At 45.1% G+C, this 25,761-nt stretch overlaps 1 pseudogene; it reads left to right on the top strand.

Moving 5' to 3' along the window:
- Nucleotides 1-9,514: 9,514 nt before the first annotated feature.
- On the top strand, nt 9,515-9,693 carry LOC139275459 (U2 spliceosomal RNA; annotated as a pseudogene).
- The last annotated feature ends 16,068 nt before the right edge of the window (nt 9,694-25,761 follow it).

The raw sequence follows: 25,761 nt of genomic DNA, 5'->3' as shown, positions 1-25,761 counted from the left end.
GGGGGGGGGGGGGCGGTGGCGGAGAGGGTGGAGCCTGCTGACTGCTCCGAAAAACGATGCCACACCTTCTGCGCATGCACAGGAAATAAAAGTTACGTTTTTGATGTTGTGCTAATGGATGTGTGTGCTCAGTACAGCTCGGATTTGGCAATTGGCCATTTTTAAAGAGTCAGTTCTGTGTGTTACAAGTGCAGCGTGAGAGCATTGGAAAAATCGCAGCTGCAGCAGTACAAGATGCAACGCAGTGCAAGGACCAAGAATTTCTTACAGGAGGAAGTGGAGGACCTAGATACTGCGATTGAGGGCAGATGGCAGAAGCTGGACATCAGTAGAGGTCACATAAAAGTTTCACCAAAAGAAATGAAGAAACGCTGAAACCAAGTTGCAGAAGATTACTGCGCAGTGGTGAACACCATGAGATCTGGAGGCCAGTGTAAAAAGAAGTGGCAGGACCTTGGTCAAGCAGTTAGTGTAAGTAACATTTTCATTTATTCAATGCAATTGTAAATGTGACCAGCTGTATATATCCCACCCAGCAGAAAGACACCCTCTCTAAAAAGTTGCATTTTCATCTTTGCAGAGGAAAGTGGCACATAACAAAAGGGAAAGAACTCGAACAGGAGGAGGCCCGGCAAATCTGCACCCACTGACACCCTTGGAAGAGAGGGTCGCTGCTTTGATGGGTCCTGCCTGGAAAAAAGCAATCAGTACTGCACAAGCTGGGCCCACATTCGAGGGAGAGGATAAGTCCTGCAAATTCATCGTGGCCCTTCAAATCAACCTGCTGCCTGGCCTGTGATGTGTGAGCCTACTCATGCCACCCATCCTGCCCCCTCCTCTGCTGCTAACCATTTGTCTGTTCTGTTATATTTTGCAGAACTTGAGGCCAACCCTGACGGTGCAGAAGAAGATTCAGATGTGGACGAGCCCCAATCCATCCATGGGGGTGAGGGGGAGGGGATGGAGCTGGATGAAGCTCCCACTGTTGTACTGACTTTGGAGGAGGTGCCGCTCATGGAGGTGACAGCCCCTTCCGTGACTAGTGGTTTGAGTGTTGGTGAGACATTCCATGGTTTCGCACCTTCCGAGGTTGCAGGTCCCAGTGGTGGGGTGCAGCGAGGCACACCCAGGGCCCCACCGTTCCAGGCTGTGGGTCCCAGTGTTGGGGTGCGAGCCACACCCATGGGGAGGAGGGGAAAGAGAGCTCGACCGCGCTCTCCTGAGGTGCAGGATCTAACAGATGTGGTTCAGATGATGTCATTGAGTGCGGAGAGCATTGACCTTATCCGATCACTCCTGGGCACCATCAGTGGGGTGAGTGATGAGGTAGCGGAGCTGTCGTGAGAAGTAACAACACTCTCACGAGAAATGGGAACGATGTCTGGGACCATCAGTGAGGGAGTGTTGCAGGTCGTTGAGACACTGTCAGGGTGCATGAGGAATGGCGTTGGAGTTAGCTGCTGCAATAAGTGAACACGCCCAGACCCCGCGTCCATTGACAGAATCAACTGTCACTCCCACTCCAATCCCCTCACCAGCCTCTGAAGAGCCCAAAGCCGAGCCCTCCAACTTGCTGCCTGGGCCCTCGACTTGCTGGTTGACGCCGACGTCCCCCACTCTCAAGAGGTGCACAGTACCCGAGATGTTAGAAAGAATAAGCTTGATATCAAGCCCAGAAACATTGCACCACTGCCTGCGGGCAGGGGTGGCCGTGTCCAAGACCAAGTACATTGAGCAGTCTTCGAATAAGGAGGATGAGAGATGGGTGCAGCCTTTCTTTGCTGCTGCTGTTGTTGTTGTTGTTGTTGTTATTATTGTTACTGTTGTAACTGTTCTCAAATTAAAAGATTTTTGTAAGTTATGTAAATTTACAAGTTTATAAGTGCTCTTAAAGTTTTTAAGTGATCTTAAAGAGTGATCTTAAAGTAAAGTTTGATACAAGAATAATTTTATTAAAGTTAAGTTATTGTAAACTTTTGAATAAAATGTATTTTACATTAAAACTGAACCATGTTCCATTAACACAACACAACATTATGGAACAGCTCCAAACAGTAAATATGTCCATGCAGAATAGTTGTTGCTGAGCCCTCAGGCATCAGTAAAGCGTTCATAGATGAGCTGCTGGCGCAAGGCTCGAGCAATCGTTAAAGGGGCACAACGGCCCGCCCTCCTCCGCCGTCATGCTTCGGCCTCAGGCACTTGCATGGCTTCCTCATCCTTGTCGTCTTCCTCCTCCTCCTCCTCCTCCTGCTCGTCACCTGCATCTTCCATATCACTATCATTAGTCACTCTCACCGCAGGGTCTTCCACTACCAGGTACTGCTGCCTCATGATGTTACGCAGCATGCAGCACACAACAGTGAACTGACCGACAATCTCAGGAGAGTACAGCCTCCGGAATGGTATGAACGCCTGTCTCGATATACCCGAGGTGGGAAAGGCCTCCTGCCCAGCACCCTACGGGCTCTGATGTTCCTGATGTGATGAAGTTGAATCAATTGTCTCCTATGTAGCACCATGATGCAGAAGGCGTGCACAAGGTATAGCATTGTCAGTATTGCTCCCATACTTAAACTTAACCTTTGAAAGAAGCACAAAACAGTAGAAAAGCAGGCAGCAAGGGTTGTATCATCGCTCCAGGTCTGTATAGATGGACCACACCCAAAGGTCTTGTGACTTCTCCTCTCTCCCCCCATCAGCCTTTAGTAATTGTAGTCTTGTGACTTCTCTCTCTCCCTCCCCGGGCTCCAAGCCTTCCGATCGGTACCTCACTCTCTCTCTCTCCTCTCCCTCGCCCCCCCACGGCTTATTTTGTAGCCGAACCCCGAGTGCTGTGTCTGGGCGCGAGGCCAATTCTGCCGGCCAAACCTACATCCCTCCAGCCCTGCTTCAAGACATTCGCTGGTGGCGTGTGAGTGAGTAAAAAAATGAGAAAACTTCTGAAATCCAACAAATTTACACTTCTACATTGGCAGGTTAAAAAAAAGTTTAACGTTATTATTGATTTTGACAGTGTTCTTGACTCCCTCCAAAATCTTCGATTTATGAACAATGGCATCCTTCAGCGCAGATTTGTGAATGTGCACCGGTTTTCTTAACTCACCGGAAGGTTTTTCAGGAGTGGCCAGATTAGCCGACCGAAGAGAAAACAATGTTGGCCAAACTGCGAACAACTGAAAAAATGGCGCAGACATGAGGTCAAAAAAAACTGGCCTAGAAAATCGTAACTAAGTCAATACGCCGATGCAGATCATAGGGGGAAACCTTGAAAAAAATAAATACGCCAAAAAAAATGGCGTGTGCCAAAAAAACGTTGCAAATGACCGGGAAAAATTGAGCCTATAGAACTAAAATAATTCTATATAAAATGCATATGCATTATTTACTCATGGATACAATTTTATTTACATGACGTGTATCTACTACTGATTTTGAAACGAGATACTGTTCTGCAGTTTATAAAAATTGAAATAGAAATTACTGCAGATTATTAATTAACTAACTAGGTAAGGTGTAAATGGTCTTCACACATGTTTTGACTTCACGAGTGCCTTACATGAAGTTAGACCAGTGCACCAGTATTGTATGATTAACATCACAAAAATACAAACTACATTACAAAGTTCTTAAAATATTGTTTTTAATTCATTAACCACAACCTTTGATAGCTGATAAACCTAAAGGTAAATGGTCAATATTGCTTGGAAAATGTTGAGAAATATTTTAATGAATAGCTAATCGTTGATTTATAGGTTTTCAACACAGTGTTTATGGCTTCATGCCAGTGTCATGGATTGTGGTATCAACCACTGCAGTATACACAAATTCCATCTCATTGAAAACAGCTGTCTGTAGAATTGAAAACATTGGTATCCCTTTGTGATTAAGTAATGTGCCTGAAAAAACAACACATTGACAAGTACTGATTCATTGACCATATATGTACGCGCACTTATTTCAGCACTTTCTTAATACGGTCTAACAATTACTACAGGGACATTTATATGAGTCAAAAGTAACTGAGCAATTTTTCATAAACCAGTATGCAAAATACTAAGCCCTTAAGATTCTGGGTTTTTGCCGATGTCATGAAAAAGCAAACGTACTTGCATTCAGGTGGACAAGAAAGTTGACTTTGTATGATCAGGCAGAATGAGAAGAACATTTTTAAAATGTTCAAACTAAACCATAGAAACATAGAAACATAGAAAATAGGTGCAGGAGTAAGCCATTCGGCCTTTCTAGCCTGCACCGCCATTCAATGAGTTCATGGCTCCACATGCAACTTCAGTACCCCATTCCTGTTTTCTCGCCATACCCCTTGATCCCCCTAGTAGTAAGGACTTCATCTAACTCCTTTTTGAATATATTTAGTGAATTGGCCTCAACAACTTTCTGTGGTAGAGAATTCCACAGGTTCACCACTCTCTGGGTGAAGAAGTTTCTCCTCATCGCGGTCCTGAATGGCTTACCCCTTTTCCTTACTGTGACCCCTGGTTCTGGACTTCCCCAACATTGGGAACATTCTTCCTGCATCTAACCTGTCTAAACACATTAGAATTTTAAACGTTTCTATGAGGTCCCCTCTCATTCTTCTGAACTCCAGTGAATACAAGCCCAGTTGATCCAGTCTTTCTTGATAGGTCATTCCCGCCATCCTGGGAATCAGTCTGGTGAACCTTCGCTGCACTCCCTCAATAGCAAGAATGTCCTTCCTCAGGTTAGGAGACCAAAACTGTACACAATACTCCAGGTGTGGCCTCACCAAGGCCCTGTACAACTGTAGCAACACCTCCCTGCCCCTGTACTCAAATCCCCTCGCTATGAAGGCCAACATGCCATTTGCTTTCTTAACCGCCTGCTGTACCTGCATGCCAACCTTCAATGACTGATGTACCATGACACCCAAGTCTCATTGCACCTCCATTTTTCCTAATCTGTCACCATTCAGATAACAGTCTGTCTCTCTGTTTTTACCACCAAAGTGGATAACCTCACATTTATCCACATTATACTTCATCTGCCATGCATTTGCCCACTCACCTAACCTATCCAAGTCGCTCTGCAGCCTCATAGCATCCTCCTCACAGCTCACACTGACACCCAACTTAGTGTCATCCACAAATTTGGAGATACTACATTTAATCCCCTCGTCTAAATCATTAATGTACAATGTAAACAGCTGGGGCCCCAGCACAGAACCTTGCAGTACCCCACTAGTCACTGTCTGCCATTCTGAAAAGTACCCATTTACTCCTACTCTTTGCTTCCTGTCTGACAACCAGTTCTCAATCCATGTCAGCACACTACCCCCAATCCCATGTGCTTTAACTTTGCACATTAATCTCTTGTGTGGGACCTTGTCGAAAGCCTTCTGAAAATCCAAATACACATCAACCGGTTCTCCCTTGTCCACTCTACTGGAAACATCCTCAAAAAATTCCAGAAGATTTGTCAAGCATGATTTCCCTTTCACAAATCCATGCTGACTTGGACCTATCATGTCACCTCTTTCCAAATGCGCTGCTATGACATCCTTAATAATTGATTCCATCATTTTACCCATTACCGATGTCAGGCTGACCGGTCTATAATTCCCTGTTTTCTCTCTCCCTCCATTTTTAAAAAGTGGGGTTACATTGGCTACCCTCCACTCGCTAGGAACTGATCCAGAGTCAATGGAATGTTGGAAAATGACTGTCAATGCATCCGCTATTTCCAAGGCCACCTCCTTAAGTACTCTGGGATGCAGTTCATCAGGCCCTGGGGATTTATCGGCCTTCAATCCCATCAATTTCCCCAACACAATTTCCCGACTAATAAGGATTTCCCTCAGTTCCTCCTCCTTACTAGACCCTCTGACCCCTTTTATATCCGGAAGTTTGTTCGTGTCCTCCTTAGTGAATACCGAACCAATATATTTGTTCAATTGGTCCGCCATTTCTTTGTTCCCCGTTATGACTTCCCCTGATTCTGGCTGCAGCGTACCTACATTTGTCTTTACTAACCTTTTTCTCTTTACATATCTATAGAAACTTTTGCAATCCGTCTTAATGTTCCCTGCAAGCTTCTTCTCGTACTCCATTTTCCCTGCCCTAATCAAACCCTTTGTCCTCCTCTGCTGAGTTCTAAATTTCTCCCAGTCTCCGGGTTCGCTGCTATTTCTGGCCAATTTGTATGCCACTTCCTTGGCTTTAATACTATCCCTGATTTCCCATCCCACTTTATTCCTGTAAAAAATATTCTATTCACCGTAAGAAAAATGGAGACTATTTATTGTTGGAAGTATTCTGTATGTTTTTTATATCAGCGAATGATGCTACATCTTCAGGATAGCTAACTGGGTTTAGTCACTGAAGAAATTACACAAATTCGATCCGAGTTATCTTATCTCAGCTGGGTTAGCAGTCAGGTCTCAGCAATCCTGGGAGAGGATAGGCGGCCAGGGTTTCTGTTGCTGATCGCTGTTCAGAGTCCCCTGCTGATTGTGCAAATGTGTGGTATCAGATGATGACAAGATTCAGCTCTGCTATGAGGCCTCCCAGAAATAAATAGCATGCCAAGGCTCATTGTCAAACCTAGAAAAAATTTAACCACGACCACTTGAGGCACCAGAGGTAATCGGCACCTGTGGAACTGTACCCCAGCAAGGAGGCAAATACTTTTAAGAGAAGTGAGAGGGTACAAAAATTGGAAAGAGATAAAAAGCAAAGTGAAATGGAGGTCATAACTTATGAACAACAAAGTCGTGACTGTTATTCTGGTCTACTTCACGGGGTAATTTTAACCTAATCTGTTGGGTGGGAGATGGGTGGGTTCAGTTATGCCCAATGTTCCCTCTAAGTCACGTAGTAATGGGAAAGCTCCCGCACAATCCGCCCACTGGCCTTTCCATTGTAAGTAACTTGCATGTGCAGACATTTTAAAGGACCACACAGTATGAGAAACAGGCCACACAGAACAAAGCGCAGCTTACAGAGAACGTTGGTTATGTCATGTATGTATGCTTGGGGTTACTAGCCACCAGGTGGCGCCACTGTCGGAGGTCATTGAGCTGTGCGCACGTGTGTGTGGCCCAGGTATAAAAGGCAAGCCATCATGTAATGTAATAATTTTGCCCCTAATAAAGCAGAGCCAGGTTTGTACCTGTGTTAGTTTAAAGTATCAATCTATCGAGTTATTACATACATAAATGTCTGCGCATGCGTGGTACTTACAATGGAAAGGCCAGTGGGCGGATTGTGCGGGAGCTTTCCCATTACTACGCGACTTAGAGGGAACATTGGGCATAACTGAACACACCCACCTCCCACCCAACAGATTAGATTAAAATTACCCCTGTGAATTAGACCAGAATAACAGTCACGACTTTGTTGTTCATAAGTTGTGACCTCCATTCAACTTTGCTTTTTATCTCTTTCCAATTTTTATACCCTCTCACTTCTCTTAAAAGTATTTGCCTCCTTGCTGGGGTACAGTTCCACAGGTGCCGATCACCTCTGATGCCTCAAGTGGTCGAGGTTAATTTTTTCTAGGTTTAACAATGGAGAATAATGCCAACCCGATCTCATCAGTTTCCTGCTGGATGGATTAGGTTCAAATCATCCACTGAATTTAAAAATGTTAATGTATGCACATGTCTCCACATGGACTGTACATCTTGCAGTAGCTCCCAGACAGAGCAGGACAGAAGACCCATCAGAGCAATACGTTTTATCCTTTTATTAATTCTTCCCCAGGTTTCTTTTCCCTCCAATTTTCTCTTTTGTATTCTGAAGGGGCTGAGTACAGTTACATGGGTACTGCCTGCCCACTGGTACATTGCCCAAGACACATTCATAATGTGCGAGCCTAGACAGGGAGTATCGGGACATATGCCATAGCGCAGACTATCAGTAAGGTTGAAAAGAATACGAAGACAGTGTTCCCAATGTTGGGGAAGTCCAGAACCAGGAGGCACAGTCTAAGGATAAGGGGTAAGCCATTTAGGACCGAGATGAGGAGAAACTTCTTCACCCAGAGAGTGGTGAACCTGTGGAATTCTCTACCACAAAAAGTTGTTGAGGCCAATTCACTAAATATATTCAAAAGGGAGTTAGATGAAGTCCTTACTACTCGGGGGATCAAGGGGTATGGCGAGAAAGCAGGAAGGGGGTACTGAAGTTTCATGTTCAGCCATGAACTCATTGAATGGCGGTGTAGGCTCGAAGGGCTGAATGGCCTGCTCCTGCACCTATTTTCTATGTTTCTATGTTTCTAATTCAAGAATGATTAGGTAATGTCAAACCCATTTAAAAGCCTAAAGACTTTGGAAGAAGAGAAGACTGAGGGGAGTAAGGTGTTTTATAGTTTTGAGCTAAAGAATGAGTTGGAGTAGTAGATGGTGCGATGAGTCTTAAATTCAAAGCTGTGAATTGTGCTGAAATGCTTGAATCATTATCAATGTGGACCTCGGGCCAGTGTAATTTAACAATGACTTTGCCTTTCCACCCTTTCTGGAGAATACAGTGTGAATTACCTAGATGGGAATTGCTAATCTGTGTTGTTAAAGAAGCTTAGTACCTGAAACAATGTCAGCTTGTTCAGGTCCTGGAGCAAAACCTTAATCCTTAGTTGTGGAAACAGTACATTGCTTTAAGACAATGATTAGCAGATGTTTTTGAGATAATCTGAAAGTCACTTGATCCTCATTCTCCTCACTGAAGTATTACTGTCTATCTGTAATATCATTTATCTGTGGAATCAACATATTGTAGCTTTTCCCTCTTAACAGAAATGAGATCTTTGAAAACAATATGCACATTGTATTGATCTAGAATTTGCCCCCTTCAGGTATTAATGCCAAAAACTCTGCTCCGAGTGGGTATACAATGCCAGTCTATCAGAAAGCATAATATGACCTTTCAGAAATGTTAAACATCAATTGTTTAGGGCATTAGAAATAACTAATCAGTTGTATAATAATAGTAAAAATAGGTGATCGTAAATATACATACATGCGCACACAGATGAACATGCATGCATGCTTACATTCTGACATACATTTGAATCAAAGACTTATGCTGATTTCATTGGAATTGCTTCTGCATCACTTGTTCATACAGATCAGCAACAGCCCACAAAGTGCATTTATATAGCACATGTAACAGAAAAAATCCAAAGCCCTTCACAAAGGTGTGAGCAAGACAGACACAATGAGAGATTAAGAAAGGCTCAAATACATCATTCTCTGAAAGCGCTGCAGATAAATCCATGAAAGGGGCAATAGCATGTTCAGTTTTATAAATATGAAAATGAAAATCAAGAGCAAAGAGGTAATGATCAATTTGTAGAAGGCAATAGTTAGCTACAGTTAACCGTGTGCAGTGTTGAGCACTCCATTTATGGAAAGGACATTAAAACCATAGAGAGCATACAGGGTAGACTCACCAGCATGACCAGCAAAGCAAAACTACAGTCATAAGAAGAGACTTGAGATACTAGGAATATTTCCACTGCAACAGAGACAGCCATCGCTTCTCGGCCTTTTGGCTAAGATCAAGTGTAGTATCTGTTCTTATCAGTTTAATATCCCCTATGGGGACATGATATTGAATTGATTTTTGGACAGGGAGCTGGATCAGGGGCTTGCCCCGTCCACTCCATGCACCGACCTGGTATTGCAATATTTCCAGGAACGGTGCAACTTCGCCTCTCGGCCTTTTGGCCTAAGATCAAATATGTTGGCGCAAAGTGATCTTTGGCGTTAGAGTTGATCTGGAAAGAAATTGGATTTTAAAAATAAATAAATAAATAAATAAAAAAACCAGAGACAGCCAAAAATAAATGTAAGAGAGAATGGGGAGAGGTTAGGATTGAACCTGGGATCTTCCTGGTCTGTATAGCTTGGATATTTACTGAGCCATTACAGGAGTGGAAAAAGGTGTCTTATGTTTAAATGTATGTTTGGGTTAAAGTATATTGGGGTATTGCCACAAAATGGTAACCAATTTCAGCTGTCTTTAAATTTGATATGTCTACATAATTGTATGCAACAGTCACACTTGTGCTGGCGCATGGCCACACAACTTCTTTCAAGTATGTATATATATATACTGTATATAAGTGTGTGACAATTTTGAGATGAGCGACTGGGTGACATCATCAAAACCCTGGTTACCGTTTTGGAGCATGTGCAGGAACATCGGCAGGACCCAGGTACAGAGGAGTGGGAAGGTCGGGGCGGATGAGCGGTGAGTGCTTGTGGCGAGATGCGGTGAATGTTTGTGGCAGAGGAGTGGCGAGAGATCGTGGCGGATGTGCAACAGATGAGGGTACGGGGCCCAGAAGAGCTGAGGGCCCAGGGGCAGCACGGGCCAGCCCACACTGCGATAAGTGTGCGCGCTCGGTCCGTGCAGCAGAGAAGGTCTTGGTTAATCCTTGCCACTGGACCAAGACCTAGCTCTGCCAAGCCTATGTGGTGGCTGGTGTGCAACAGTCACCACACGTTAAAAAAAAATCCACGCACAGGCATCTTCCACCCCCTCAATTGGAGTTCAAGACTGGAACATCGGGTCCTACATCTAAACACCTGTGAACTCGTGGAAGCAAGTCATCCTCGTTCGAGGGACTGCCTATGATGATGGATATATATATTTATAAAAATATGATGAATGTGATGGTAAAGAGAGGCGTATTTCAGATCAAAGGATGTCCTGAGATATACCAATTTAGAATTTGTGGAGTAAGGATTTGGTGAGTTGACAATATTTGAGCATTAGCAGCTAACATAGAATTCTGGAAAAAGAGGAAGTCACCACAATTTAAAAGCATTTATTCAGAAATATTAAATGAGAAGATGAAAAGGCAAAGGACTAAGGGCCCGAACTTGGTGGTCTTACAGCCCACTGCCATTGGCTACCGCCGAATTTTTTGGGCGGTCTTCCCTCGGTGCCAGTTTCCTCTAGGCCTCCCGCCGGCGGGAGGGGAGGACCGCTGGGAATCGCCCGCTGATGGCTGCCAGCGCGCAAGGTGTGTAAGTGACCCTGCGCCCGCCGAGCTGCCATTTTGGTGCGGGCGAGCGTCGGCGGCAGCAGGGGGAAGGACCATTGCGTGCAGGCAGGTCTAACCCCAATGGTAAGTAAGAAGACCTGCAAAGAAATGAACTTCTTTTATTTATGGTTTTTTTCAGCGATTTATGTGGATGGGGTCCCCTGAAGGTGTTCCAGTGGGGGGGTTTTTTGTGTATAAATTTCTATTTTTAGCTGTTCCCCCCTCTCTGGGTCTGATTCAATCCTCAGTGGCACTTTGGCGAGGATCTCATTTGCTGCTGAGATTGGGAGCTCCTGCCCGCTGCCACCCAGATTCACGGCTTAAGTCGTTCTTTTGCGGTTCTGGCATATCTTTTAGAGGAATCTTCCTGGCAAAGTAATGCCAGGTCTCTCGGCGGGTCCATTGGGCGGCACTTGGGCGGGCCTTAGCTTTCACCAAGTACGGGCCCAATAATACAGAATAATACAGCATAATAATATATACTAGGTGCGAAGAGGGTTACTTCCGGGCCCAATGACTCTCACAGTAGAGTCACTTGCTGAAACTTGTGTGTGTCGCAGCGCTGTTGGGTAGGGCAAAAATCCAGGTGGAAGAGAGTAAAATGGCTGTGTGGGTGGGGGTGGTACAGCATGATTAATCCTCCTGAGGTCCTCTGAAAATCGTAAGAATGGGTAAAACATCTTAGATAAAGCTCTGTAAATTTTCATCTTGGCTCTTGAAGGTAATCACACAAAATGATATTCTGAAAAACTTCAGGATATCGTTTGAATGATAAATCGAAATGATTTCACATGTTTATATTGTTGCAGACTGTTATGTATGCAACCCTATGTAACCAGTATTCTACCACCACCTGCGTATCTGTTGGAGTCCCAAGGGGTCCCAGCCAGCATCCCTTGCGAGCACTGTATATAAGCAGGCCTCCCGTGCTGTACAAGCACTCTGGAGTTAGAATAAAGAGTTTAAGGTCACATTTACTCACGTCTACAGTGCTCAGTTACATTGCTTTATTCGAGACATAACAACTGGCGACGAGATAACGAACCATCACACGAAAATGCAGAGAACTGTTGCCATCCTGAAGAAATTCTCAGAAGGGGACGATTGGGAAGCCTTCGTGGAGTGACTTGACCAATACTTCGCGGCCAATGAGCTGGAAGGGAATGAGAATGCTGACAAACGAAGGGCGATCCTCCTCACCGTCTGTGGGGCACCAACCTATGGCCTCATGAAGAATCTTCTTGCTCCGGTGAAACCGACAGCCAAATCGTATGAAGAACTATGTACGCTGGTCCGGGAGCACCTAAATTTGAAGGAGAGTGTTCTGATGGCAAGGTATCGATTTTACACATGTCAACGGTCTGAAGGCCAGGAAGTGGCGAGCTACGTCGCCGAACTAAGGCGCCTTGCAGGACATTGCGAATTCGATGGATTCCTGGAGAAAATGCTAAGAGACTTTTTTGTGCTTGGCATTGGCTATGAGGTTATCCTTTGCAAACTATTAACTATTGAAACACCGAACCTGAGCAAAGCCATAATGATAGCCCAGGCATTTATATCCACCAGCGATAACACCAAACAAATTTCGCAGCATAAAGAGGTTTCGGCAAGTACTGTACACAAAGTAATGTCGTTCTCAGGCAGGAACACATGTGGCAGAATGTACATGCCTGCAGCTGTACGACTTCAGATGACCCAGAGTCCGCCATCAAGCGTTAATGCGTGGCAATTGACACCTTGTTGGTGCTGCGGAGGTGGTCATCGAGCCCATCAATGCCACTTCAAACAATATGCGTGCAAAGGCTGGGAACAATGGGACACCTCCAGCAAATGTGCAGACGAGCTGGAAACCCTGCAAACCACCACGTTGCAGAGGAAGACCAATCCATGGCGGATCAAACTGAACTGGAGACTCAAACCGAGGAGGCAGAAGTGTACGGGGTACACACCTTCACCACGAAATGTACACCGAGCATGTTAAAAGTCGAACTGAACGGAATTCCTGTATCCATGGAACTGAACACGGGTGCGAGTCAGTCTATCATGAGCAAAAAGGCCTTCGACAGGATGTGGTGCAATAAGGCACACAGGCCCAAGCTGAGCCCTATTCATACCAAGCTGAGAATTTGCACTAATGTGCTGATCCCTGTAATTGGCAGCGCAGCAGTAAAAGTCTCCTATGATGGAGCGGTGCACGAACTACCACTATGGATTGTACCAGGAGATGGCCCCACACTGTTCGGCAGAAGCTGGCTGGGAAAAATCCGCTGGAACTGGGACGACATCCAAGCGCTTTTGTCCATCGACAACGTCTCATGTGCCCAGGTTCTGAGCAAATTTCCGTCGTTGTTTGAGCCAGGCATCGGAAGTTTCTTGCAGGCGAAGGTGCAGATCCAGTTGGTTCCCGGTACATGACCCAATCACCACAAGGCACATGTGGTGCCATACTTGATGCGAGAAAAAGTGGAGATCAAGTTGGACAGACTGCAACGAGAAGGCATCATCGCGCTGGTGGAGTCCAATCCGATTGTTCCGGTCCTCAAGGGCGATGGCACGGTCAGAATTTGTGGGGACTATAAAGTAACGATTAACCATTTTTTGCTGCAGGACCAATACCCGCTACCCAAGGCAGATGATCTATTTGCGACCCTGGCAGGAGGAAAGATGTTCACTAAGCTGGACCTGACCTCGACCTACATGAAACAAGAGCTGGCTGAATCTTTGAAAGGCCTCACCTGCATCAACACGCACAAAGGTCTGTTCATCTACAATAGATGCTCATTTGGGATTTGATCGGCTGCGGCTATTTTTCAAAGGAACATGGAGAGCCTGCTAAAGTCGATTCCGCGCACCTTGGTTTTCCAGGACGACATATTGATCACAGGTCAGGACACCATTGAACATTTGAAGAACCTGGAAGAGGTTCTAAGTTGGCTAGATCGCGTAGGACTCAGGTTAAAACGCTCAAAGTGTGTTTTCCTGGCGCCAGAGGTTGAGTTCTTAGGGAGAAGAATCGCGGCAGATGGCATCAGACCCACCGATGCCAAGATGGACGCCATCAAGAACGTGCCGAGACCACAGAACATGACGGAGCTGCGGTCGTTCCTGGGACCCCTCAAATATTTTGGTAATTTCCTACCCGGGTTAAGCACCCTGCTAGAACCTCGACATGTGTTGCTACACAAGGGTAATGACTGGGCATGGGGGAAATCACAAGTGGCTGCTTTTGAGAAAGCCAGAAATTTGTTATGTTCCAACAAACTGCTTGTTCTGTATGACCCATGTAAACGTTTAGTGCTAGCTTGCGATGCATCTTCGTACGGGGTCGGGTGTGTGTTACAACAAGCAAACGAATTGGGAACATTGCAACCTGTCGCTGATGCGTCCAGGAGTTTGTTCAAGGCCGAAAGGCCCTACCGCATGATTGAAAAAGAAACTCTGGCATGCGTTTACGGGATAAAAAAAATGCATCAGTATCTGTTTGGGCTTAAGTTCAAGTTAGAAACCGACCATAAGCCACTCATATCGCTATTCTCAGAGAGCAAAGGTATTAATATCAATGCCTCTGCTCGCATCCAAAGATGGGCGTTCACGCTGTCTGCATATAACGATGTAATTCGCCACAGGCCAGGCACAGAGAACTGCGCTGATGCTCTCAGTCGGCTACCATTGCCCACCACCGGGGTGGAAATGGCACAGCCTGCAGACTTGCTCTTGGTGATGGTTGCATTTTAAAATGAAAAGTCACCCGTTACGGCCCGCCAGATCAGGACCTGGACCAGCCAGGATCCTTTACTGTCCCTTGTAAAAAACTGTTTCCTCCATGGGAGCTGGTCCAGCGTCCCAGCGTCCCAGCGGAGATGCATGAAGGGATCAAGCCGTTCCAGCGGTGCAAAGACGAAATGTCCATACAGGCGGACTGTCTTTTGTGGGGTAATCGCGTGGTTTTGCCTACGAAAGGCAAGGAAACGTTCATACTCGACTTACACAGTACCCACCCAGGCATAGTAATGATAAAAGCTATAGCCAGATCCCATGTGTGGTGGCCTGGCTTCGACTCAGATTTGGAGTCTTGCATGCGCCAATGCAACACTTGCTCTCAACTGAGCAATGCACCCAGGAAGGCACCGCTAAGTTTGTGGTCATGGCCCTCCAAACCGTGGTCCAGGATCCACGTTGACTTTGCTGGCCCGTTTCTAGGCAAAATGTTTTTGGTTGGTGTGGATGCTTATTCAAAATGGATTGAGTGTGTAATATGTCTGTAAGCACGTCCACAGCCACCATCGAAAGCCTACGAGCCATGTTTGCCACGCATGGCTTGCCTGATGTCCTTGTCAGCGACGATGGGCCGTGCTTCACCAACGCTGAATTCAAGGAATTCATGACCCGCAATGGGATCAAACACGTCACATCTTCCCCGTTCAAGTCCACATCCAACGGCCAGGCAGAACGGGCAGTCCAAACCATCAAGCAAAGCTTGAAATGCGTGTCGGAAGGCTCCATGAAGACCCGACTATCCAGAGTCCTGCTCAGCTACCGCACCAGACCGCATTCGCTCACCGGGCTTCCCCAGTCGAGCTGCTCATGAAAAGGATACTCAAAACAAGGCTCTCTCGTCCACCCTGATCTCCATGATCGCATCGAGGGCAGGCGGCATCAACAAAGCATGTAGCATGATCGCACAAATTTGTCAGGCGATATTGAAGTCAATGACCCTGTATTTGTACTCAACTATGGACATGGTCCCAAATGGCTTGCTGGCACTGTCATAGCCAAAGAGGGAGTAGGGTGTTTCAAGTCAAACTCGCAAATGGACTAACTTGCAGAAAGCATTTGGACCAAACCAAACTGTGATTCACAGACAGCCACGAGCAACCTGAAGAGGACACCACCAACTTCGACCCTCCGACACACACACAAGTGGCAACCGACATCATGGTTGACCACGAAGCTGAACTCATCATCCCCAGCAGTCCAGCAAGGCCAGCCCAGCGAAGAACCAACCAACTCACCTGCACCTGCATTTGTACTGAGACGATCGACTAGGGAGCGAAAGGCCCCAGATCGTCTCACCGTGTAAATAAGTGTACTATTGACTTTGGGAGGGAGTGATGTTATGTATGCAACCCTATGTAACCAGTATTCTACCGCCACCAGAGGGCGTATCTGTTGGAGTTCCAAGAGATCCCAGCATCCCTTGGGAGCACTGTATATAAGCAGGCCTCCCACAGGCATTCTGGAGTTAGAATAAAGAGATTAAGGTCACACTTGCTCACGTCTACAGTACTCAGTTACATTGTTTTATTCGAGACATAACACAGATCATGCAGGATGTGCCGCATCGTGCTCATGTGCCACAATGTCCCTCCCTTTCATTTAAAGGGGAGGGCCGTTGCGAACTCTGCAGCGTCTTTCGTGGAGGGTGTTGGCCGGGCCAGTGGCCTGGCACCCAAGTGAGGGTACTGGTCTGCATGTTGGTGGCCCGTCCACAACCCGCGGCTGCCATTGTCGGGCTGACTGAATAGTCGGCCAACAAATAAAAGATGCTGGCCTCGCGCTACCACCTCCCCTTTAAGGGTGACTGGGGTGCCACAGACACCACAGTTTCTCGCACTGAGAAGCTGTCGATGGCATTGCCCCACGCCGACCTAGCGTCCCACGGCGCAATTTCCCCCGAGGGGCGCAAGGGGGTCGGTGTGGGGCGATAAGGGGTCAGCACGCACGGTGATGACGTCATCGTCATGCGTGCGCTGCATTGGTGCGTTAATCATGGGGTGCGGCGCAAATCACTTTTCGCCAACGGAGCCCTATGGGCAATTCCGGGGGGGTGGGGGAGGGGTGGTGGGGATGGGTGCTCTGGGCATGGCTCTGGGCGGCACATCGCACAGTAAATTTTCCCTTTCATGGAGGATTTTGGCTGGCTGGAGCTGCATGGGATTCTAATCCCATAACAGTGCCTCATAAGGAATTATTCTATACCCTTAGCATAGATTTTAGGTCCGAAAATGATGCTCCATTCACAATACCTTTTTGTACATGACTGCTGATTTCAAATGGAATTGACACACTTTATGGTGGCACTCCAATGGAGGAGCCCTCATTTTATTATAGATTAAAGCCCAATAATATTCTACAATTGGGCTAGGCTGAGAATCAGCTGTGTTGGAGATATTTATAGGGAGGACTTCTTAAATCATTCCAACAGATAAATCAACAATTTAAGCTGCCTAGTAACAAGTCTGTGGATGTTGCAATCCAAAACTAAACGACCTTTAGATCTCTCAGAACCAGCTCTGACTTCCTCCAACTAAATATTGGGAAGACAGTAGCTAGTTTGGCCATATTCTCCCTACCTGCTCCACCCCTCTTCCTCCCCACTGTATCAGGATGAGGCAAGGGTCAGAAGGAAACCATTCAGTGCATCTTGCCTGTACTGGCTCTATAAAACAGCTATCCAATTAGTCCCACTCTTGCAGCGGAAACATTACAAAGGCACCCTCCCTGGTGAAGTGCGACATCACCACTGATGCATGAGAAACCCTGGCCGAAGACCCCCTAGATGGAGAAAGTGCATCCGGGAGGGCGTTGAGCTCTTCGAATCTCAACGCTGCGAGCTTGAAGAGATCAGGCGCAGGCAGCGGAAGGAGCGTGTGGTAAATCAGTGCCAGCCCCCCCTTCCCCCGACAAATATCTGTCCCACCTGTGACAGAGTCTGTGGCTCTCGTGTTGGACTGTTCAACCACCAAAGAACTCACGTTAGGAGTGGAAGCAAGTCTTCCTCAATTCCGAGGGACTGCCTATGATGATGATGATGATGACTCTTACCCCATAGCCCTGCAAATGTTTCCTTTTCAATCATATAACGAATTCCCTTTTGAAGGTTACTATTGAATCTACTTCCATCACCCTTTCAGGCAGCACATTCCAGATCGTAACAGCTAGCTGCATTAAAAAAAAATTCTCCTTATTTCCTCTCTGCTTCTTTTGCCAATTATGTTAAATCTGTGGCCTCTGGATACCAATCCACCCACCAGTGGAAATATTTTCTCCATATTTTCTCTATCAACATCCCTAATCACTTTGAACACCTCTATTAAATCTCTATTTAACCTTCTCTGCACTAATGAGAACAATCCCAGCCTCTCTAGTCTCGCCAAATAACAGAAGTCCCTCATCCTTTGTATCATTCTGGTAAATCTCCTCTGCACCCTCTCCAAGGACTTGCCATTCTTCCTAAAGTATTGTATCCAGAAGGGGACACATACTTTAACTAAAGCTTAACTAGTGATTTATAAAGGTTTAGCATAACTTTTGTATTCTTTGCTTTTCTCTATATAAAGCCAAAGATACCGTATGCTTTTTATCAGCCTTATTGATTGAGGAAATTAGCAGTGCTATACTTGGGTTGCTGGGCATGTCTGTGGGTAGATTTTTTTCCCCCTTAATTTTATTTTTATTTGATTTCATGAATGTGAGGTGAAAGTAACCATGTCATTGAAAACATATTGGGACATCTATACCATGTTTAGGTTGTACATGTTAGGCTGGATGACAACCCATATTTTTATGGTTGATTGTTCTTTCTGTAATAAATAGCATTTTATTCACAAAATAAAATAATGACAATGATAATGACATATTTTTGACAATGTCGATTTGTAAGTGTTATGTTAATGATAGCTTTGCAGTCTCGTGTGATGGGCTGTGTCTACAGCTGGTATCATATTGACATTTGCTGAATATTTTAACCACATTCTCAGCAGTGAATGTAAGTGTTGCTGAAACAAAATACATTCATTTACAATTTTAGTTAGTAGCTTTTAAAGGTCAAAAAACTGAATTTCACCTCGACAACCTGGTATTAGATTAATACATTAACAGAAAACTTTATTTTAATTTACTTTACTCCTACATAAATTGATGAATTCAAAACTTTACTCAAAATAATTTCCTGCCAGTAGAACATCTAACAGTAAAAATAAACAAGATCAAAAGAATAGATAAGTCAAGGTTGCTTTTGACACATTGTGCAGGCATAGAGTTATGATGAACCTTTATAAAACACTGGTTCGGCCACAACTGGAGTATTGTTCCAATTCTGGGCACCGCACTTTAGAAAGGATGTGAAGGCTTTAGAGAGGGTGCAGAAAAGATTTACAAGAATGGTTCCAGGAATGAGGAACTTTAGTTACGTGGATATACTGGAGAAACTTCTTAGAGCAGAGAAGGTTGAGAGGAGATTTGATAGAGGTGTTAAAAATCTTGAGGGGTCTAGCCAGAATAGATAGAGAGAAACTATTCCCAATGGTGGAAGGGTCGAGAACTAGAGGACTCAGATTTAAGGTAATTGGTAGAAGATCCAAAGGCGACATGAGGAAAAACTGCAGCGAATGATTATGATCTGGAATGTATTGCATGAAAGGGTGGTGGAGGCAGATTCAATCATGGCTTTCAAAAGGGAATTGGATAAGTACCTGAAGGTAAACAATTTGCAGGGCTACGGAGAAAGGGCAGGGGATTGGGACTAGCTGCAGTACTCTTGCAGAGAGCCAGCATGGCTTGATGAGCTGAATGGCCTTTTACTGTGCTGTAACAATTCTATGATTGTATGATTCAATGAGCACCACTTTCAGTATTAGTTATTAAGTCAATTCAACAGTAGAAACAGACCTCCAAAAACAATAGCCATGGGCAAGTCAATCTGATCTTGGAGCAGCTTCTGTGGCTAGAATCGTAATCGTTGCTGATCACTTGTGTGTTAACCACTAATTCATTCAAACAGCACATTTACAAATTATTTCCTGAAATGCAATTTGGCAGTCTGTCACCTTTTAGGCACTGAGATCTTCAACAGCAGTGGTTTCTAGAATTATAGGTAAAATATTTATCTAAGTACGATGATAAATATGTTTGACGTAAAACCTAAATGCTGCATACCAGAAAAACTTTAAAGAGAATCTCCTTTGTGTATTGCTGCTTATATTCCCTCCTTCCTATTTGTTCCTTCACTGTTGCTATCTTGTTGCCATGCTATCTCTTTTAGGCAGAATGCTGTTACTGATTTATTTATGGCTGCCATTCTATAATTAAATTGCAGGAGACAATTTTATGCTAGGGTTATTGGTTCTGACAATGTTTTGCTCCCCACAAGACAGCTACTTTGAACTACTCCATAAAGTGCTCTTGTAAGCCAACAAAACGTGAATCAGGTCAAGGTTAAAAACCAGTGCAGGTTGGTGTCTGTTGAGAGTTCATTGCAGTGTTATTTAATTACTGGGTGGTAATGTCGTGGCTGTACTCTGTAACTTCTAGCATATCTGAAATCCTCTGGAGTAACTTCTGTAAAAATTATAGAATATTGTATAAATATTGATAGCTATTACTTTGCAGAAAACGTTTTAAACAGTTCTGTTTATTCATTGATAAAGTTCCCTCCTGCTCTGCTGAACGATTCACAGTGTGTCTCTGTGTATCTGAAGGTTCCCTCCATTTCCCAGAGAGTTGTTATTTTTCATGTCAAAGCAAACATGTGATACGCTAATTCTAAGAGAAACCCAGGGAGCACTGCACAGTATCAGTCAGAGTATTTGCTGAAATTTCCACATTGAACTGGCTGATTTTAATCAATTGTGGACTCTGAGGTCCTTTGCATAATAAGTGGGCAAGAACATGGCAAATGGAATATAATGTGGAGAAATGTAAAATGATCCACTTTGGTAGGGAAAATAGAAAAGCAGTGTATTTTTAAAATGGTGAGAGATTGGAAAATGTTGGTGTTCAGAGGGACCTGAGTATCCTTGTACATAAATCACTGAAAGTTAACATGCAGGTACAGCAAGCAATTAGGAAAGCAAATGGTATGTTGGCATTTATTACAAGAGGATTTGAGTATAGGAGCAATTATATAAGCCTTGGTGAGACCACATCTAGAGTATTATGTACTGTTTTGGTCTCCTTACCTAAAGAAGGACATACTTGTCATAGAGAGAATGCAATGAAGGTTCACCAGACTGATTCCTGGGATGGGGTATTGTCCTATGAGGAGAGATTGAGTAGACTAGGCCTATATTCACTAGAGTTTAGAAGAATGAGAGGTGATCTCATTGAAAGATACAAACTTCTAACAGGGCTTTACAGGATAGATGTAAGGAGGATGTTTCCCCTGGCTGGGGAATCTAGAACCAGGGGTAACAGTCTCAGAATTAAGGTTGCCCATTTAGGACTGAGATGAGGAGAGACTTCTTCATTCTTTGGTGAATCTTTGGAATTCTCTACTCAAGAGGGGTGTGGAGGCAAGGATTATGGGGATAGTGCAGGAAAGTGGAGTTGAGGTAGAAGATCAGCCATGATCTTATTGAATGACAGAATAGGCTCGAGGGGCCGAATGGCCTGCTCCTGCTCTCAATTCTTATGTTATGACCCAGCACGGATTTGTTAAAGGCAAATCAGTTACATGGAGAGACTAGACAAGCTGGGGTTGTTCTCCTTAAAGCAGAGAAGGTAAAAAAAAACATTTGATAGAGGTGTTTCTAATCATGAAGGTTTTGATAAGAGTGAATAAGGTCTATGGTAATGTTTTTAAAAGACTTAACATCATCATCATAGGCAATCCCTCGGAATCGAGGAAGACTTGCTTACACTCCTGAAGTGAGTTCTTTGGTGGCTGAACAATCCAATACGAGAGCCACAGACTCTGTCACAGGGAGGACAGATAGTCGTTGAGGGAAGGGGTGGGTGGGACTGGTTTGCCGCACACTCTTTCCGCTGCCTGCGCTTGATTTCTGTATGCTCTTGGCGTTGAGACTCGAGATGCTCAGCGCCCTCTTGGATGCACTTCCTCCACTTAGGGTGGTCTTGGGCCAGGGACTCCCAGGTGTCAGTAGGGATGTCACATTTTATCAGGGAGGCTTTGAGGGTGTCCTTGTAGCATTTCTGCTGCCCTCCTTTGGCTCATTTGCCATGAAAGAGCTCCGAGTAGAGCACTTGCTTTGGGAGTCTCGTATCTGGCATGCGAACTATGTGGCCTGCCCAGTGGAGCTGGTCTGATTAAATGGTGGACGAGGCTTGAGGGGCTGAATGGCACACTCCTGTGTTCCTGAATTGATCAAGGGATATGGATCAAAGAGGGGCAATTGGACTTGAGTTACAGATCAACCATTATCCAATTAAATATTGGAGCAAACTCGAGGGGCTGAATGGCCTACTGTTGCTGTAAATGTATACAGTTACTTAACATCATTGGTAAAAGGCAAACAATCCCACCACTGCCCATCATCCAGCACCTGTTCTTTGGGTCATAACCACATTGCATTCTAATGCATCAAGTCATTGTAACTTACATAAAGCTCAAGGCAAACATTGTTTCATTGAGGTATGGCACCTTTAACTGGAAGGGTCAAACCATGACATCACTGATCAAGCCTAACTCTCACACAGTGCATCACAGTGAGATCAGACATCACAATAGGTTTGTAAACAGGGGCAACTTGAGGCGTTGGATGCTCCACCCTCAGTTTAAGTGAAAGAAAGGCAGCTGCCCCTGACTGACTAACTGGCTGATCTATCAAGAAGTGAATGTCTCAACATCTTTGCTTTATGAAGAGAACACAAACAATGAAAACAGCATCAACCAGCACATTAGAGAGAAGGGTGTGAGCTTTGAAAGGTTGATACTAACCTATTGATCTTGTATCATCATTTGTGAAAGTCATAACGAACAATATGAACAGTTTAGCAGATATGGTAATACTGATGCACAGTAAGTTGGAACAGTTCATTTTGTTATTGGTAGATCTTCCTTGATGGTACACTCATAATAAAGGATGAAACTGAGTACTGTTTACAATGAGCAAGTGTGACCTTAGCTCCTTTAATAAGACTCCAGAGTGCAGGTACCTCGTGAGTGGTCTGCTTATATACTGTGCTCCCAAGGGATGCTGGGATCCCTTGGGACTCCCAACAGGTGGGCTCTCTGGTGGTCAGGTGTCATGCAGGTTACAAAGCATTAAATACATAACACTTGGCATTGTTAATAGGTAGTCTGCAGCCTGGGGCCTGCAGCCTAATTACAGATGGTTACTGAGCCTCACTCTCAGGTCCCTCACTGACTAGCTTCTCTCAGCCCTTAAGCTTGGTGCTCACTCCTTATTCTGTCAATGTGGACAACAACTTATCATTGGTAGATCTCCCATGGCATTGCTCTGGATAGTCTGCAGGGTGAGCAATAGTCACAAATGTAACTGGGCCCCAGTAAGAGAAGGAGCATGGAGAAAGCAAACAATGCCATCTCTGCCCATTGCCCGCACACCCGATTCTCTGGTTCATGAACATGTGGAAACCTGTTATTGCATTCTCGCGCATCGAGTCATTACAAACTAAAGCCCAAGGATTTTTGCCAAACACAGTTGCATCAAGGTGAGGCCCCTTTAACTGGATGGATCGGACAACACATTAGGTTTGTAAATTGGGGCAACTTGAGGCAGACAAGGCTGCACAACCAGTTTAAGTGAAGGAAAAGCAGCTGTACTGACTAAGTGGCTGACCTATCTAGGAATGAATGTGGTCGGCTGGAAGACCTGATGAAGGGAGCATGAACAATGGAATCATCGCTAACCAGCTGACAGTCGAAAGGGTGTTGCTGTAGAAAGTTTGTTTTTTCCAGCTTGGAATGAGAAACTTTTGTCCTAGGAGTTACTGCTGTCCTCTGATTTTGCCAATCCAAAATTTCAAAAGAAGCCCAGGGGGGTGCGGTGAAAGCCGAAATGAGGGGGTGAGAACCTTTAGACATACAGCAGCTTCAAAAGAAGCCCAGGGGGTGGTGGTGGGGGGATCGGGGGTGGACACCAAGCCCATGTGTCCGGGCAAGCGCACGATTTTGGCGGCCGACTCTCGAGCCCGGTGAGGAGACGTTCGGTCGGTGGTGGGGTGGTACTTTGAAAAAGATCAAAAATTTAAGAATTGCATTAGACTTCGTTGCCCCAAATGTCTTCATTTGAATGCCCAGCTTCCTGTCCTGGTGAGATAGAGAGAGGAAAGAAGGTTTGAGTCTTTTGTCCTGCTGTTTTGAGCCTCTTGCAAAGCTACAATTTTCTCCGGTCATTTGCACCGTTTTTTTGGCGCGCGAGGTTTCTTCTGTCGTAATTATTTAATTCAAAGTTTTCCCCCGGAATCTGCGCTGGGGTAACTGGTTTAATTTTGATTTTTCTGGGTTAGGTTTTTTTGCCATTCCTTCATGTCTGCGCCAGTTTTTAGCACTTTTCGCAGTTTGCCCAAAAATGTTTTATCCTAAGTCGGCGTATCTTGCCACTCCTGAAAAACCTTCTGCTGAGTTAACAGAAAGCAGCGCACATTGAAAAATCGGCGATGAAAGACGCCATTGTTTCTCATCAAAGTTTTTGGAGGGAGTCTCTAACACGTGAACTATCCATAATAAAGTTCAACTTTTTTACCTTTCAATGGAGTTCATGGATTTCTGAAGTTTTCATTTTTTTTTACTTAAACGCCACCACCGAATGTCTTCAAGTAGGGCTGGAGGGGAGCCGTAGTGTCGGCCGTCAGAATCGGACTCGCGCCCGGACACAGGGGCTCAGGGCTCGGCTGAAAAACAAGCCCGGGCGGGGAGGCGGGGAGCCGAGGGGGGGATGAGGTGCCGATTGGAAGGCTTCTGGATTGAGCCTGGGGAGGGAGGTGGTGATCGGAAGGCTGCTGCACTAGGCACAAGACTGCAATGAGTTTGGGGGGTGGGAGGGGGGGGGGGGGGAGAAGGGGTGAAGTCACAAGACTACAATTATTTGGGGATGGGGGGACAGTGAGGAGAAGTCACAAGACCTGGGTGTGGTCCATCCATACAGACCATGGCGAAAGAGAACAAAGAACCTTGTCCTGCCTGCCTTCCTGCCATTTTGAGCTTCTTGCAAAGGTAAAATTTAACTATGGGGGTAATACTGACAATGCCATACCTTGTGTGAGCCTTCTGCATGCTGGTGCTATGTAGGAGACAATTGATTCGATATCATTGTATGAGGAACATCAGAGCCCTTAGGGTGCTGGGCAGGAGGCCTTACCCATGTTGGGTATATCGAGACAGGTGTTCGTACCTGCACCTGAGTGATGCAGACTGTGTCAGAAGGCTGCGTTTCTGCAAAGAAGTTGTAACTGAGATCTGTGCATTGATAAAAGCAGACCTGCAACCTAGAAGGGTCAGGAGGACTGCTTTGTCAGTTGAAGTGAAGGTTACAGTTGCACTTTCATTCTATGCCTCCGGATCATTTCAAGCTACAACTGGGGATGTGTGCGCCATCTCTTAACATGCAACACATGTCTGCATTTGGCAGGTGACAGCTGCAGTATATGCACGAAGGATTGACTACATAAAGTTCCCCATGACCGCCCAAGCAATGCGTGAAAGGGCTGTGGGCTTCTCCAGGATTGCTGGCTTCCCAAATGTACAGGGCTGCATTGATTGTACCCACATCGTCTTGTGAGCACCTTTGGTATGGACACCATTTTATAAATCGGAGGACTTTTCATATAAAAGGCTGCTTCAACTTCTGGGGAGTTTTGATGTAATCTGGAATTATTTTAAGGTGATTTGAAAACCTGAACATCTTATCATATTGTGGACGAATTGAATTTATTTTATTTGTTTTAGTAGGTAAATTTATTGTTTGTGAACAATAGGTATAATGCTGATTGTTATTGTAATGGGGCCTGTAATTTCTCAGCCTG

This window comes from Pristiophorus japonicus, chromosome 10 (assembly GCF_044704955.1).
Source record: "Pristiophorus japonicus isolate sPriJap1 chromosome 10, sPriJap1.hap1, whole genome shotgun sequence".
Classification (NCBI taxonomy): Eukaryota; Metazoa; Chordata; class Chondrichthyes; family Pristiophoridae; genus Pristiophorus; species Pristiophorus japonicus.
This window is presented reverse-complemented; position numbering and strand designations above follow the sequence as displayed.